This window comes from Dipodomys merriami, unplaced genomic scaffold (genome assembly GCF_024711535.1).
Source record: "Dipodomys merriami isolate MVZ:Mamm:240054 unplaced genomic scaffold, mDipMer1.0.p SCAF_80, whole genome shotgun sequence".
Classification (NCBI taxonomy): Eukaryota; Metazoa; Chordata; class Mammalia; order Rodentia; family Heteromyidae; genus Dipodomys; species Dipodomys merriami.
This window is the reverse complement of record NW_027206402.1, coordinates 4,760,497-4,775,966: the sequence shown is the minus strand read 5'-3', so window position 1 is coordinate 4,775,966 and position 15,470 is coordinate 4,760,497.

Genomic DNA, 15,470 nt, shown 5'->3' with positions numbered 1-15,470 from the left:
GGTGAGAGTTAGGTTTCGGGTTAAGTTTAGTGTTAGGGTGAGGGTTAGGGTAAGGGTTACTCTGAGGATGAGGGTTAGGGTTAGGGTTAGGCTTAGTCTTAGGGTGGGGATGAGGATTAGGTTTAGAGTGATGGTTCTGGTTATAGGTTGAGGTTTCGGATGAGGGTTAGGGTTAGGTTTAGGTTTCGGGTGAGGTCTAGGTTGAGTGTGAGGTTTAGGGTTAGGTTTAGGGTTAGGTTTAGGATTAGCCTGAGGCTGAAGGTGAGGGTGAGGGTTAGGGTTAGGGTGATGTTTAGGGTTACGGTTAGGATGAGGGTTAGGTTTAGGGTGAGGGTTAGGATGAGGGTGATAGTAAGAGTAAAGATAAGGGTTAGAGAGAGTGTGAGGGTTAGGGTTAGGATTAGTGTTAGGGTTAAGGTTAGGGTGAGTGTGAGGGTTAGGGTTAGCCTTAGGCTTAGGCTTAGACTGAGGGTGAGCGTGAGGGTGTGGGTTAGGTTTAGGGTGAGGGTTAGGGTTAAGTTTAGGGTAAGAGTTACGGTTTGGGTTAAATTTAGGTTTAGGGTTAGGGTTAGGGTGAGGGTTATGTTGAGGTTTAGGTTTAGGGTTAGGGTTAGCATTAGGATTAGGGTTCTCGTGAGGGTGAGTGTGAGGGTTAGGGTTAGGGTTCCGCTTAGGTTTAGGATTAGGCTGAGGCTGAAGGTGAAGCTGAGGGTTAGGGTTAGGGTGATGTTTAGGGTTACGGTTAGGGTGAGGGTTAGGATGAGGGTGAGGTTTAGGATGAGGGTGACAGTAAGACTAAAGGTGAGGGTTATGCTGAGGGTGAGGGTTATGGTAAGGGTGACGGTTCGGGTTCGGGTTAGGGTGAGGGTGAGGGTTAGATTGAGGATTAGTGTTAGTGTTAGTGTGAGGTTTAGGGTGAGGATGATTAGGGTTGGGGTGAGAGCTAGAGTGAAGTTGAGGGTTAGGGTTTGGGTTAGGGTGAGATTTAGGGTTAGGGTTAGGTTTAGGGTTAGGGTGAGGTTTAGGGTTAGGGTTACAGTGAGGGTGATTGTTATGGTTAGGGTGAGGGTTATGGTTAGGGTTAGGGTGAGTGTGAGGGTTAGATTAGGGATAAGGTTAGGTTTATGGTTTGTGTTATGGTTAGGGTTAAGTTTACAGTGAAGGTGAGGCTGAGGGTGAGGTTTAGGTTTAGGGTTAGGGTGAGGTTTAGGGTGAGCGTTAGGGTTAGGGTTAGGGTTTGGATTAGTATTATTGTTAGGTTAGGATTAGAGTTATGCTGAGGGTGAGGGTGAGGGTGAGGGTTAGAGTTAGGGTGAGATTTAGGGTTAGGGTTAAGTTTAGGGTGAGGGTGAGGGTGAGGTTTAGGGTTAGAGTTAGGGTTAGGGTGAGGGTTAGGGTGAGGTTTATGGTTAGGATTAGTGTTAGGGTTAGGGTGAGGGTTAGGATGAGGGTGAGGGTTAGGGTTAGGGTTAGGATTAGTATTAGGTTTAATTTTAGGATGAATGTTTGGGTTAGGCTTAGGTTTAGGGTTAGGCTAATGGTTAAGCTGAGGGTGAGGGTAAGGGTGAGGGTTAGGGTTAGGGTTCGGGTTAGGGTTAGCGTTAGGGTGTGAATTAGCGTTCGGGTTAATTTTAGGGTTTGGGTGAGGTTTAGGTTTCAGGTTACAGTGAGGGTGAGGGTTAGGGTTAGTTTGAGGGTTAGGGTTAGGATTAGGGTTAGGGTGAGGGTTAGGGTTAGGGTTAGGGTGAGTGTTAGGATGAGGATTAGGCTTAGTATTAGGGTTAAGGGGAGGGCTAGGGTGAGGGTGAGGGTTAGGGTTAGTGTTCTGGTGAGGTTTAGGGTTAGGGTTAGGGTGAGGGTTAGGATGATGGTTAGGATTATGGTGAGGGTTAGGATTAGGGTTAGGGTGAGGGTTAGGGTTAGGATAAGGGTTAGGGTGAGGTTTAGGGTTAGGGTTAGGGTGAGGGTTAGGATGGGGTTAGGATTATGGTGAGGGTTAGGATTAGGCTTAGGGTGAGGGTTAGGGTTAGGATAAGGGTTAGGGTGAGGGTGAGGGTGAGGGTTAGGGTTAGGGTTAGGATTATTGTTAGTGTTATGGTTATGGTTTCGTTTGCAGTGAGGGTGAGGCTGAGGGTGAGGGTTAGATATATGATTAGGGTTATTGTTAGGTTTAGGGTTAGGATTAGTGTTATTGTTAGGGTTATGGTTAGAGTTACGGTGAGGTTGAGGGTGAGGATTAGGGTGAGGTGGGGTGTCAGGGTTTCAGTTAGAGTGTTGGTTAGTGTTAGGGTTAGGTTGAGGGTTAGGAGGAGGGTTAGGGTTAGGATTAGGGTTAGGGTGAGGGCTAGGGTTTGGTTGAGGGTTAGGGTTAGGTTTAGGCTTAGGGTTAGTCCTAGGGTGAGGTTGAGGATAAGTGTTAGGGTTAGTGTGAGGGTTAGGATGAGGTTTAGGGTTAGGGTGAGGGTTATTGTGAGGGTGACGGTATCATAAAGGTGAGGATTAGGCTAAGGTTGAGGGTTAAGATAAGGATAAGGGTTGGGGTTAGGGTGAGGGTTAGGGTTAGGGTTCCGCTTAGGTTTAGTTTGAGGGTGAGGGTTAAATTAAGAATTAGGTTTAGGTTTAGTGTGAGGTTTATGGTGAGGGTTAGGATTAGGGTGAGGGTTAGGGTGACAATTAGGGTTATGGTGAGGGTGTGGGTTAGGGTTAGGGTTAGGGTGAGTTTTAGGGTTAGGTTAAGGTTTAAGATTATTGTGAGGGTTAGTCTTAGGGTTAGGCTTAGTGTAAGGGTGAGCGTAAGTGTTAGTGTTAGGTTGAGTGTTATGGTTAGGGTGAGGCTGAGAGTTAGGGTTAGGGTTATTGTTAGGGTTAGGGTTAGGGTTACCCTTACAATGAGGGTGAGCGTTAGGGTTAGGTTTAGAGTGAGATTTAGGGTTAGGGTTAGGGTTAGAGTTTGGGTTAGGTTAGGATTAGGGTTAGGGTGAAGGCTAGGGTGAGGGTGAGGGTTAGGGCTGGGGTTAGTGTTGGGAATAGTGTTAGGGTGAGAGTTAGTGTGTGGGTTAGGCTTAGTTTTAGGGTTAGGCTTAGGGTTAGGCTAAAGGTGAGTTTGGGGGAGAGAGTTTGGGTTAGGGTGAGGGTTAGGGTTAGGCTTGGGTTGAGGGTGAGTGTGTGGGTTAGGGTTAGGTTTAGGGTTATGCTTAGGTTTAGGCTACGGGTTAGGTTAAGTGTGAGGGTTAGGGTTAGGGTGAGGGTTAGGTTTAGGGTTAGGGTGAGGGTTTGCATGAAGGTTAAGTTTAGGATTAGGGTTAGGGTTACGGCTAGGCTGAGGGTGAGGGTGAGGGTGAGGGTTAGTGTTAGGATGAGGGTGAGATTTAGGGTTAGAATTAACGTTAGGGTGACGGTTAGTGTGAGGGTTAGTGTTAGGGTTAGTGTTAGGGTTAGGGTTAGTGTGAGGGTTAGAGTGAGGTTTAGGGTTAGGGATAGGGTTAAGTTTAGGATTAGTGTTTGGGTGAGGGTGAGTGTGAGGGTCAGAGTTAGGGTTACGATTAGGCTTATGGTTAGGCTGAGGGTGAGTGTAAGGGTTAGGTTTAGGGTGAGGGTTAGTGTTAGGGTTAGAATGAGGGTTAGGATGAGTGTTAGGCTTAGGATTAGGGTTAGGGTGAGGGCTAGGGTGAGGGTGTGGGTTAGGGTTACGGTTAGGGTGAGGTTTAGGGTTAGGTTAAGGTTTAAGATTCGTGTGAGGGTTAGTGTTAGGGTTAGGCTTAGTGTAAGTGTGAGGGTAAGTGTTAGGGTGAGGGTTAAGGTTAGGGTGAGTGTTATGGTTAGAGTGAGGGTTAGAGTTAGGTTTAGGGTTATTGTTAGGTTTAGGGTTAGGGTTACCCTTACAGTGAGGGTGAGGGTTAGGGCTAGGTTTAGGGTGAGATTTAGGATGAGGGTTATGGTTAGAGTTTGGTTAGGGTTAGGATTAGGGTTAGGGTGAAGGCTAGGGTGAGGGTGAGGTTTAGGGTTGGGGTTAGGGTTAGGAATAGAGTTAGGGTGAGGGTGAGTGTGTGGGTTAAGTTTAGGTTTAGGGTTAGGCTTAGGGTTAGGCTAAAGGTGAGGTTCGGGGTGAGAGTTTGGGTTAGGTTGAGGGTTAGGGTTAGGGTTAGGTTGAGGGTGATTGTGTGCGTTAGGGTTAGGTTTAGGGTTAGGCTTAGTTTTAGGCTAAGTTTGAGGTTAAGTGTGAGGGTTAGTGTTAGGGTGAGGGTTAGGTTTAGGGTTAGGGTGAAGGTTAAGATGAGGGTTAATGTTAGGGTTAGGGTTAGGGTTACGGCTAGGCTGAGGGTGAGGGTGAGGTTGAGGGTTAGGTTTAGGGTGAGGTTTAGGGTTAGGGTTAGGTTCAGGGTTCGGGTGAGTTTTTGCCTTAGGGTTATGGTTAGGGTTAGGTTGAGGATTAGGATTAGGGCTAGGTTTAGGGTGAGGGTTAGGTTTAGGGTTAGGGTGAGGGTTAGCATTAGGGTTAGGGTTAGGATTAGGGTTATGACGAGGGATAGGGTGAGGGTTATGGTTCTGGTTAGTGTTAGGGTAAGGTTTAGGGTTTGGTTTAGGTTTAGGGTTATGGAGAGGGTTAGGGTTGGGTTACGGTGAGGGTCAGGGTTATGGTTAGGTTGAGGGTTAGAATTAGGTTTAGGGTTAAGTTATGGGTTAGGGTTAGTGTTTGGATGAGGGTTAGGGTTGCAATTAGGGTTAGGGTGGGGGCTCAGGTGAGGGTGAGGGTTAGTTTTAGGCTTAGGGTGAGGTTTAGGTTTAGGGTTAAGATTCGGGTTAGGGTGAGGGTTAGGGTTCGGGTTATGTTGAGCGTGAGGGTTAGGTTTGTGGTGAGGGTTAGGGTGAGGACTAAGGTGAGGATGAGGGTTAGGGTTAGGGTTAGGGTGAGGATTAGGTTGAGGTTTAGGTTTAGGGTTAGGGTTATGATTAAGGTTAGGGTGAGTGTGATTGTGCGGGTTAGGGTTAGGGTTAGGCTTCGGCTTTGGGTTAGCCTGAGGGTGAATGTGGGAATTAGAATTAGGTTTAGAGTGATGGTTCAGGTTATGGTTGGGTTGAGAGTTAGGATGAGGGTTAGGGTTAGGATTAGTTTTAGGGTGAGGGCTTGGGTGAGTGTGAGGTTTAGGGTTAGTTTTAGGCTTAGGCTTAGGGTTAGGCTGAGGCTGAAGGTAAGCGTGTGGGTTAGGGTTAGTGTGATGGTTAGTTTTATGGTTAGGGGGAGGGATAGCATGAGGGTTAGGTTTAGGGTGTGGGTTAGGGTGAGGGTGACAGTAAGAGAAAAGATGAGGGTTAGGCTGAGGGTGAGGGTTATGGTAAGGGTTCAGGTTCAGGTTAGGTTTAGGGTGAGGGTCAAGGTTAGATTGAGGATTAGTCTTAGATTTAGTGTGAGGTTTGGGGTTAGGATGAGTGTTAGGGTTAGGGTGAGGGCTATGGTGAAGTTGAGGGCTAGGGTTAGGGTGAGGTTTAGGTTTAGGTTGATGATTAGCCTTAGTGTGAGGGTTAGTGTTAGGGTTAGTGTTAGTGTTAAGGTGAGGGTAAGTATTAGGGTAAGGTTTAGGTTTAGGGTGAGGTTTAGGATTAGGGTTAGCTTTATGGTTAGGGTGAGGGTGAGGTTTAGGGTTAGAGTTAGGGTTAGGGTTAGGGTTAGGGTTAGTGTGATGTTTAGTGTGGGGGTGAGCATTCGTATTAGGTTTAGGATTAGGATTAGGGTTAAGGTGAGGGTGAGTGTTAGGGTTAGGTTTAGGATTAGAGTGAGGGTTAGGGTGATGGTTAGGCTTAGGCTTAGGGTTTGGGTATGGGCTAGGGTGAGGTTGAGGTTTAAGCTTAGGGTTAGGGTGAGTGTTAGAATGAGGGTTAGGGTTAGTGTTAGGGTCAGGGTTGGGGTTAGGGTTATGCTTAATGTTAGGCTGAAGCTGAGGGTGAGGGTGAGGGTTAGGGTTAGGGTGATGGTTGGGGTTACCATTAGTGGAAGGCTTAGTATGAGGACTAGGGTTAGGGTGAGGGTTAGGGTGAGGGTGACGGTAAGGGTAAAGTTGAGGGTTAGGCTGAGCATGAGGGTTACGGTAAGTGTGAGGGTTAGGGTTAGGGTGAGGGTGAGGGTTAGATTGAGGATTAGTGTTAGGGTTAGTGTGAGGTTTAGGGTGAAGATGAGGGTTAGGGATAGGTTGAGGGCAAAGTTGAGGGTGAGGGTTAGGGTTAAGGTGAGGTTTACGGTTAAGGTGATGGTTAGGGTTAGTGATAGGGTTAGGGTTAGTGTTAGGTTGAGGGTCAGTGTTAGTGTGAGGGTTAGGTTTAGGGTGTGTGTTATGGTTAGGATGAGGGTTAGAGTTAGGGTTAGGGTTATTGTTAGGTTTAGGGTTAGGGTTACCCTTACAGTGAGGGTGAGGGTTAGGGTTAGGATTAGGGTGAGGTTTAGGTTTAGGGTTATGGTTAGAGTTTGGGTTAGGTTTAGGATTAGGGTTAGGGTGAAGGCTAGGTTGACGGTGAGGTTTAGGGTTAGGGTTAGGGTTAGGATTAGGGTTAGGGTGAGGGTGAGTGTGTGGGTTAGGGTTAGGTTTAGGGTTAGGCTTATTTTTAGGCTCAGGGTGAGTTTAAGCTTGAGTGTTAGGGTGAGGGTGAGGGTTAGGTTTAGGATTAGGCTGAGGGTTAGGATCAGGTTTAAAGTTAGGATTAGCGTTAGTGTGAGGGCTAGGGTGAGGGTGAGGTTCAGGGTTAGGGTGAGGGTCAGGTTTAGGGTTAGACTTAGGGTTAGGGTGAGGGATAGGTTGAGGTTTAGGGTTAGGGTTAGTGTTAGGGTTAGGGTGAGTGTTAGGGTTAGGATGAGGCTTAGGTTTAGGGTCAGGATTAGGGTTAAGGTGAGGGTGAGTGTGAGAGTTAGGGTTAGGGTTAGGCTTAGGGATAAGCTGAGGGTGAGAGTGACGGTGAGGGTTAGCATTAGTGTGAGGGTGAGGTTTAGGGTTAGAGTTAGTGTTAAGGTGAGGGATAGTGTGAGGGTTACTGTTAGGGTTAGGGTGAGGGTTAGGGTTAGGGATAGGGTTAGTTTTAGGATTAGGGTTTGGGTGAGGGTGAGTGTGAATGTTAGGGTTAGGGTTGGGGTTTGCTTAGGGTTAGAGGTAGGTTTAGCGTGAGGGTGAGGGTTAGGGTTAGGGTTTTAGAGTTAGGGTGAGGGTTAGGATAAGGTTTAGGCATAGCATTAGGGTTAGGGTGAGGGTTAGAGTGAGGGTGAGGGTTAGGGTTAGCGTTAGGGTGAGGTTTAGGGTTAGGGTTCGGATTAAGATTATGGTGAGTGTGAGAGTTAGGGTTAGGGTGAGTGTTATGGTTAGGGTTAGGGTGAGGGTGAGGGTTAGGATTAGGGATAGGGTTAGATTTACAGTGAGGGTGAGGATGAGGGTTAGGATCAGGGTTAGGGTGAGTTTTAGGGTTAGGGTTATGGTTAGGGTTAGGGTGTGATTTATTGTTAAGTTAGGGGTATGGGGAGGGTTAGGGTGAGGGTTAGGGTTAGGGTTAGTGTTAAAGTTAGGTTTAGGGTGAGGGTTAGGTTGAGGTTTAATGTTAGGGTTAGGGTTAGGTTTAGGATTAGGTTTACGGTGAGAGTGAGTGTGAGGGTTAGGGTTAGGGTTCGCCTTAGGCTTAGGGTTAGGCTGAGGGTATGGGTGGGGATGAGGGTTAGGTTTAGAAAGATGTTTAGGGTTATGGTTAGTTTAAGGGTTAGGATGAGGGCTAGGTTTAGGATTAGGGTTAGGGTGAGGGCTAGGTTGAGGTTGAGGGTTTGGGTTAGGGTTAGGCTTAGGGTTAGGGTTAGGCTGAGGCTGAGTGTGAGGGTGAGAGTTAGGGTTAGGATGATGGTTGGGGTTACCATTAGGGTGAGTGTTAGGATGAGGATTAGTGTTAGGGTGAGGTTTAGTGTGAGGGTGATGGTAAGGGTAAAGGTGAGGGATAGGCTGAGGTTGAGGGTTACGTTAAGGGTGGGGGTTAGGGTTAGAGTGAGGGTGAGGGTTAGATTGAGGATTAGTGTTAGGGTTAGTGTGAGGTTTAGGGTGAGGATGAGAGTTAGGGTTAGGTTGAGGGCTAGGTTGAGGGTGAGGGTTAGGGTTAGGGTTAGGTTTAGGATTAGGGTGATGGTATGGGTTAGTGTTCCTGTTAAGTTTAGGGTTAGGGTGAGAGTTATGGGGAGGGTTAGGGTTAGGTTAAGGATTAGTGTTAGGGTGAGGGTGAGTGTGTTTGTTAGGGATAGGTTTAGGCTTAGGTGTAGGGTTAGGCTGAGGATGAGGGTGAGGGTGTCGGTTAGGGTTAGGGTTAGGGTGAGGTTTAGTGTTAGGGTTAGAGTTAGGGATAGGGTGAGGGTGAGGTTTAAGGGTAGAGATAGGGTTAGGGTGAGGGTTAGTGTTAGGATAGGGTTAGGGTGAGGGCTAGCGTGAGGGTTACGGTGAGTGTTAGGTTTAGGGATACTGTTAGTTTTAGGAATATGGTTAGGGTAGAGTGAGTGTGAAGGTTAGAGTTAGGGTTAGGATTAGGCTTAGGATTAGGGTTCGGGTTCGGGTTTGGGTTTGGTTTAGGGTGAGGGTGAAGCTGAGGATTATGGTTAGGTTTAGGGTTAGGGTTAGGTTTAGGGTTAGGGTTAGGTATAGGGTTAGGGTTAAGGTTAGGGTTAGGGTTTCGGTGAGGGTTAGCCTTAGGGTTAGGGTTATGCTTAGTGTTAGGCTGAGAATGAGGGTGGGGGTGAGGATTAGGGTTAGGGTTAGGTTTAGGTTTAATGTTAGTGTTATGGTTAGGGTTAAGTTTGCTGCGAGGTTGAAGCTGAGGTTGGGAGTGAGGATTAGGGTTAGGGTGATAGTTAGGGTTAGGTTTAGTGTTATTGTTAATGTTAGGGTTAGGGTTATGGTGAGGTTGAGGGTGCGATTGATGGTTAGGGTTAGGGTGGGGTTTACGGTTAGGGTTAGGGTTAGGGTGAGGGTGAGGTTTACGGTTAGATATAGGTTTAGGGGGAGGGTGAGGGTGAGGTTTAGGGTTAGGGTTAGTGTTAGTGTTAGCATGAGGGTGAGGGTTACGTTGAGGTTTAGGTTTAGTGTTAGGGTTAGGGTTAGTGTGAGGGTTAGTTTTATGGTTAGGGTTAGTGTTAGTGTGAGGGTAAGTGTTTGGGTGAGGGTTTGGGTTAGGGTGAGGGTTATGGTTAGGGTGAGGGTTAGGATTAGAGTTAGGGTTATTGTTAGGGTTAGGTTTAGATTTACTGTTAAGGTGAGGGTGAGGGTTAGGTTTAGGGTTAGGGTGAGGTTTAGGGTTTGGGTTATGGTTAGAGTTAGGTTTAGGGTGAGGGTGAGGTTTAGGGTTAGAGTTAAGGTTAGGGTGAGTGTTAGGTTGAGGATTAGATTGAGGGTTATGGTTAGGGTTAGTGTTAGGGTTAGGGTTAGGGTGAGAGTTAAGGGGAGGCTTAGGGTTAGGATTAGGTTTAGGGTTAGGATTAGGGTAAAGGTGAGGGTGCATGTGTGTGTTAGGTTTAGGTTTTGGGTTATGCTTAGGGTTAAGCTGAGGGTGAGTTTGAGGGTGAGGATTAGCGTTAGGGTAAGGGTTAGGTTTAGGGTCAGAGGGAGGGTGAGGATGAGGGTTAGGGTTAGGATTAGGGTTAGTGTGAGGGCTAGGGTGAGGGTGAGGTTTAGTGTTAGGGTTAGGATGAGGTTTAGGGTTAGGTTTAGGGTTAGGACGAGGGTGAGGTTTAGGGTTACAATTAGGGTTAAGGTTGAGGTTGAGGGTTAGGGTTAGGGTTAATGTTAGGGTTAAGGTTAAGTTGAGGATTAGGGTGAGGGTGAGAGTTAGGGTTAGGATTAGGATTAAGTTTAGGGTTAGGGTGAGATTTAGGGTTAATATTAGGGTTAGGGTTAGGGTTTGGGTTAAGTTTAGGGTTAGGGTGAGGGTTAGGGTGATGGTGATGGTTGTGGTTAGGTTGAGGGTTAGGGTTAGGTTTAGGGTAAGGGTGAGTGTTAGTGTTAGGGTTAGTGTTAGTGTGAGGGTTAGGATGAGGGTAAGGTTTAGAATTCGGGTTAGCATGAGGGCTAGGATGAGGGTTAGGTTTAGGGGTAGGATTAGGGTGAGGTTTAGGGTTAGGGTTAGTGGGAGGGTGAGGTTTAGGGTTAGAGTTAGGATTAGGGGGAAGCTGAGGGTGAGGTTTAGGGTTAGGGTTAGTGTTATAGTTAGGGTTAGGGTGAGGGTTAGGGTGACGGTGAGGGTTAGTCTTAGGGTTAGGATTTGGATTAGGGCAAGGGTTAGGGTGAGTGTGAGGGTTAATGTTAGGGTAGGGTGAGGGTTAGTGTTACTGTGAGGGTTAGGTTTAGGTTGAAGTATATGGTTAGGATGAGGGATAGGGTTAGGGTTAGGGTTATTGTAAGGGTTAGTGTTAGGGTTATGTGTACTGTGAGGGTGAGGGTAAGGGTTAGGATTAGTGATAGGGTCAGATTTAGGTTTAGGTTTAAGGTTAGCGTTAGGTTTATGGTTAGAGTTAGGGTTAGGGTGAGGGTTAGGGTTATTGTTAGTGTTATAGTTTGGGTTGTTTGTGCTGAGGGTAAGGCTCATGGTGAGGGTTACGGTTAGGGTTAAAGTTAGGGTTAATGTTAGGGTTAGGGTTAGGGTGAGGTTTAGGGCGAGGGTGAGAGTTAGCATTAAGTTTAGGATTAGGACTAGGGTTAAGGTGAGGGTGAGTGTGAGGATTAGGGTTAGGGTTAGGATTAGAGTTAGGGTGAGGGTTGGGGTTAGGGTTAGAGTGAGAGTTAGGGTGAGGCTTAGGCTTAGGCTTAGGTTTAGGATGTGGGCTTGGGTGAGTTTGAGGGTTAGGGTGAGGGTAAGGGTGAGGGTTAGGGTTAAGGTTAATGTTAGGGTTAGGGTTGGAGTTAGGGTTAGGCTTAGTGTTAGGCGGAGGGTGAGGGTGAGGGTGAGGGTTAGGGTTAAGTGAGGGTGAGGTTTAGGGTTATATTTAGCTAGTGTGATGGTTAGGCTTTTAGGGTTAGAGTGAGGGTTAGGATGAGGTTTAGGGTTAGGATTAGTGTTAGGGTGAGGGCTAGAGTGAGGGTGAAGTTTATGGTTAGCATTAGGATGAGGTTTAGTGTTACGGTTAGGGTTAGAGTATGGTGAGTGTGAAGATTAGGGTTAGGTTTAGGGTTAGGGTTATTGTTAGGCTTAGGGTTAGAGTTAAGTTGGGGGTAAGGGTGAGGGTGAGGATTAGGTTTAGGGTTAGGGTGAGGTTTAAGATGAGGTTTAGGGTTAGGATTAGGGTTTGTTTGAGGGCTAGGGTGAGGGTTAGGTTTAGGGACAGTGTTAGGTTTAGGATTAGGGTTAGGGTGAGGTTTAGGGTTTGGGTTAGGGTTAGAGTTAGGGTTAGGGTGAGGGTGAGGTTTAGGGTTAGAGTCAGGGTTAGGGTGAGTGTTAGGTTGAGAATTAGGGTTAGGGATAGTGTTAGTGTTAGGGTTATGGTGAGAGTTAGGGGGAGGTATAGTGTAAGGGTTAGGGTTAGGATTAGGGTTAGGGTGAGGGTGAGTGTGTGGGTTAACGTTAGTTTTAGGTTTAGGTTTAAGGTTAGGCTGAGGGTGAGTGTTTGTGTTAGTGTCAGGTTTAGGTTTAGGCTTAGGGTTAGGCTGAGGGTGAGGTTGAGGGTGAGAAAGTTAGCGTTAGGGTGAGGGTTAGTCATAGGGTTAAGAGGAGGGTTAGGATGAGGTTTAGGGTTAGGATTAGGGTTTGGGTGAGCGCTAGGGTGAGGGTCACGGTTAGGGTTAGGGTGAGGGTGAGGGTTAGGGTTAGGGTGAGGCTGAGGGTGTGCGTTAGGGTTAGGGTTAATGTTAGCGTTAGGGTTAAGGTGAGGGTTAGGGTGAGCGTGAGGGTTAGGGTTAGGTTTAGGGTTAGGATTAGGGTAAATGTGAGGGTGAGTATGGGTGTTAAGGTTAGGTTTAGCGTTAGGCTTAGGGTTAGGCTGAGGGTGAGGTTGTGGGTGGGGGCTAGCATTAGGGTGAGGGTTAGGGTTAGGGTTAGGGGGAGGGTTAGGATGAGGGTTAGGGTTAGGATTAGGGTTAGGGTGAGGGCTAGGGTGAGAGTGAGGTTTAGGGCTAGGGTTAGGATGAGGTTTAGGTTTCGGGTGAGGGTTAGGGTTACTGTTACGGTTAGGATGAGATTGAGGTGAGGAATAGGGTTATGGTTAGGGTTAGGGTTAAGGTGAGGGTTAGGGTGAGGGCCAGGGTTAGGGTTAGGGTTAGGATTAGGATTAAGGTTAGGGTTAGGGTGAGGTTTAGTGTTAGGATTAGGGTTATGGTTATGGTGATGGTTAGGGTGAGGGTAATGTTTAAGGTTAGGGTTAGGCTTAGGCTTAGGCTTAGGCTGAGGGTGAGGGTGAGGGTTCAGGTTAGGGTGAGGGTTAGGGTTAGGGTTAAGGTGAGAGTTAGGGTTTGGGTTAAGTTTAGGGTTAGAGTGATGGTTAGGGTAACGGTTTTTTGAAGGTGACAGTTAGGGTTAGTCTGAAGGTTAGGGTGAGGGTTAGTATAAGGGTTAGGATTAGGGTTAGGGTGAGGGCTAGGGTGAGGGTGAGGTGTAGGGTTAGGGTTAGGGTGAGGTTTAGGGTTAGGGTTAGGGTTAGGGTTAGGGGGAGTGGGAGGTTTAGGGTTACAATTAGGGTTAGGGGTGGCTAAAGGAGAGGATTAGGGGTAAGGTTAGTGTTAGGGTTAGGGTGAGGGTTAGGGTGAGGGTGAGAGTTAGGCTTAGGGTTAGAATTAGGATTAGGGTAAGGGTTAGGGTGAGTGTGAGGGTTAGGGTTAGGGTTAGGGTGAGGGTAAGTGTAAGGGTGAGGGTTAGGGTTAGGGTGAAGGATTTGGTTAAGATGAGGGATAGGTTTAGGTTTAGGGTTATTGTAAGGGTTAGGTTTAGGGTTATGGTTACTTTGAGGGTGTGGCTGAGGGTTAGGATTAGGGTTAGGTTTAGGTTTAGGTTTAGGATTAGGGTTAAGGTTAGGGTTAGTTTTAGGGTTAGGGTTTGGGTTAGGGTGAGGGTTAGGGTTATTGTTAGTGTTATGGTTTGAGTTAAGTTTGCAGTGAGGGTTAGGCTGAGGGTGAGGGTTATGCTTAGGGTTAGGGTTAGGGTTACTGTTAGTGTTAGGGTTAGGATGAGGTTTATGGTGAGGGTGACGGTTAGGGTTAAGGTTAGGATTAGGTCTAGGGTTAAGGTGAGAGTGAGTGTGAGGGTTATGGTTAGGGTAAGGGTTAGGATTAGAGTTAGGGTGAGGGTGAAGTTTAGGATTAGGTTGAGGGTTGGGGTTAGGGTTAGAGTGAGAGTTAGGGTGAGGGTTAGGCTTAGGCTTAGGTTTAGGGTGTGGGCTAGGGTGAGGTTGAGAGTTAGGGTGAAGGTTAGGGTTAGGGTTAGTGTTAGGGTTAGGTTTGGAGTTACGGTTAGGCTTAGTGTTAGGCAGATGATGAGGGTGAGGGTGAGGGTTAGGGTTAGGTGAGGGGGAGGTTTAGGGTTAGATTTAGTGTTAGTTGGAGGGCTAGTGTGAGGGTTATTGTTTTAGCATTAGGGTGAGGGTTAGGATGAAGTTTAGGGTTAGTATTAGGGTTAGTATTAGGGTTAGGGTAAGGGCCAGAGTGAGGGTGAGGCTTATGGATAGCATTAGGGTCAGGTTTAGTGTTAGGGTTAGGGTTAGAGTTTCTGTGAGTGTGAGGGTTAGGGTTAGGTTTAGGGTTAGGGCTATTGTTAGGGTTAGGGTTAGAGTTAAGTTGAGGGTAAGGGTTAGGGTTAGGTTTAGGGTTTGGGTTTCTTGTTAGGGTTAGGGTTAGAGTTAAGTTGAGGGTAAGGTTGAGGGTGAGGTTTAGGTTTAGGGTTAGGGTGAGGGTTAGGGTGAGGGTTAGAGTTATTGTTACTGTTATGGTTTGGGTTAAGTTTGTGGTGATGTTGAGGCTGAGGGTGAAAGTTATGATTTTGGTTAGGGTTAGGGTTAGTGTTAGGGTTAGGGTTAGGGTGAGGTTTAGGGTTTGGGTTAGGGTTAGCCTTAGGGCTAGGCTGAGGGTGAGGTTGAGGGTGAGAAAGTTAGGGTTAGGGTGAGGGTTAGTCATAAGTTAGGTGGAGGTTTAGAATGAGGTTTAGGGTTAGGATTAGGGTTTGGGTGAGGGCTAGGGTGAGGGTGAGTGTTATGGTTCGGGTGAGGGTGAGGTTTAGGTTTAGGGTTAGGTTGAGGGTTAGGGTGAGGGTTAGGGTTAGCGTTAGGGTGAGGCTGAAATTTAGGGTTAGAGTTAGGGTTAGGGTGAGGCTGATTGTGAGGGTTAGGGTTAGTGTTAGTGTTAGAGGTAGGGATAGGTTGAGGGTTAGGGTGTGGGTGTGGGTTAGGCTTAGGGTTAGGATTAGGTTTAGGGTAAGGTTTAGGGTGAGTGTGAGGTTTAGTGTTAGGGTTAGTGTTAGGTTTAGGGTAGGATGAGGGTGAGGGTGAGGGTTAGGGTTAGGGTGAGTGTTAGGGTTAGGGTTAGGGTGAGAGTTAGGTTTCAGGTTAAGTTTAGGGTTAGAATGAGGGTTAGGGTTAGGGTTAGTGTTAGGGTGAGGGTTAGGGTTAGGTTTAGGGTGAGGGTGAGGATTAGGATGAGGATTAGGGTTAGGATTATGGTTAGGGTGAGGGCTATGATGAGGGTGAGGGTTAGGGTTAGTGTTAGCATGAGGTTTAGGTTTAGGGTTAGGGTGAGTGTTAGGATGAGGGTTAGGGTTACAGTGAGGGTGAGGGTTAGGTTTAGGTTTAGGGTTAGGATTAGGGTAAGGGTTAGGGTGAGTGTTTGGAATAAGTTTAGGGTTAGGGTTATATTTAGGGTTAGGATTATTGTTATTTTTATTGTTGGGGTTAGAGTTAAGATGAGGGTGAGGGTGAGGGTGATGGTGTGGGTTAGGGTGAGGTTTTGCTTTAGGGTTAAGATTAGGGTTAGGGTGAGGGTGAGGTTTAGGGTTAGATTTAGGATTAGGGGGAGGGTTAGATCGAGGGTTAGGGTTAGGGTTAGTGTTAGGGTTAAGGTTAGGGTGCGGGTTAGCTTGAGATTTAGGGTTAGGGTTAGGTTCAGGATTAGGGTTAGGGTGAGTGTGAGTGTGAGGGTTAGGGTTAGGGTTAGGCTGAGGGTGAGGCTGGGGGTGAGGATTAGGGTTAGGCTAATGGTTAGGGTTAGGGTGAGGGTGAGGGTTAGTTTGAGGGTTAGAGTTAGGATTAGTGTTAGGGTGAGGGCTAGGGTGAGGGTGAGGTTTAGGGTAAGGCTTAGGCTTAGGCTTAGGCTTAGGCTGAGTGTGAGGTTGAGGTTGAGGGTTAGGGTTAGGGTGATGGTTAGGTTTACGGTTAGGGTGTTGGTTAGGTAAGGGTAAACCTGAGGTTCAGGCTGAGGGTGAGGGTTAAGATAAAGATGAGGGTTAAGGTTAGGTTTAGGGTTAGGGTAAGGGTTAGGTTTAGGGTTAGGGTGAGGTTT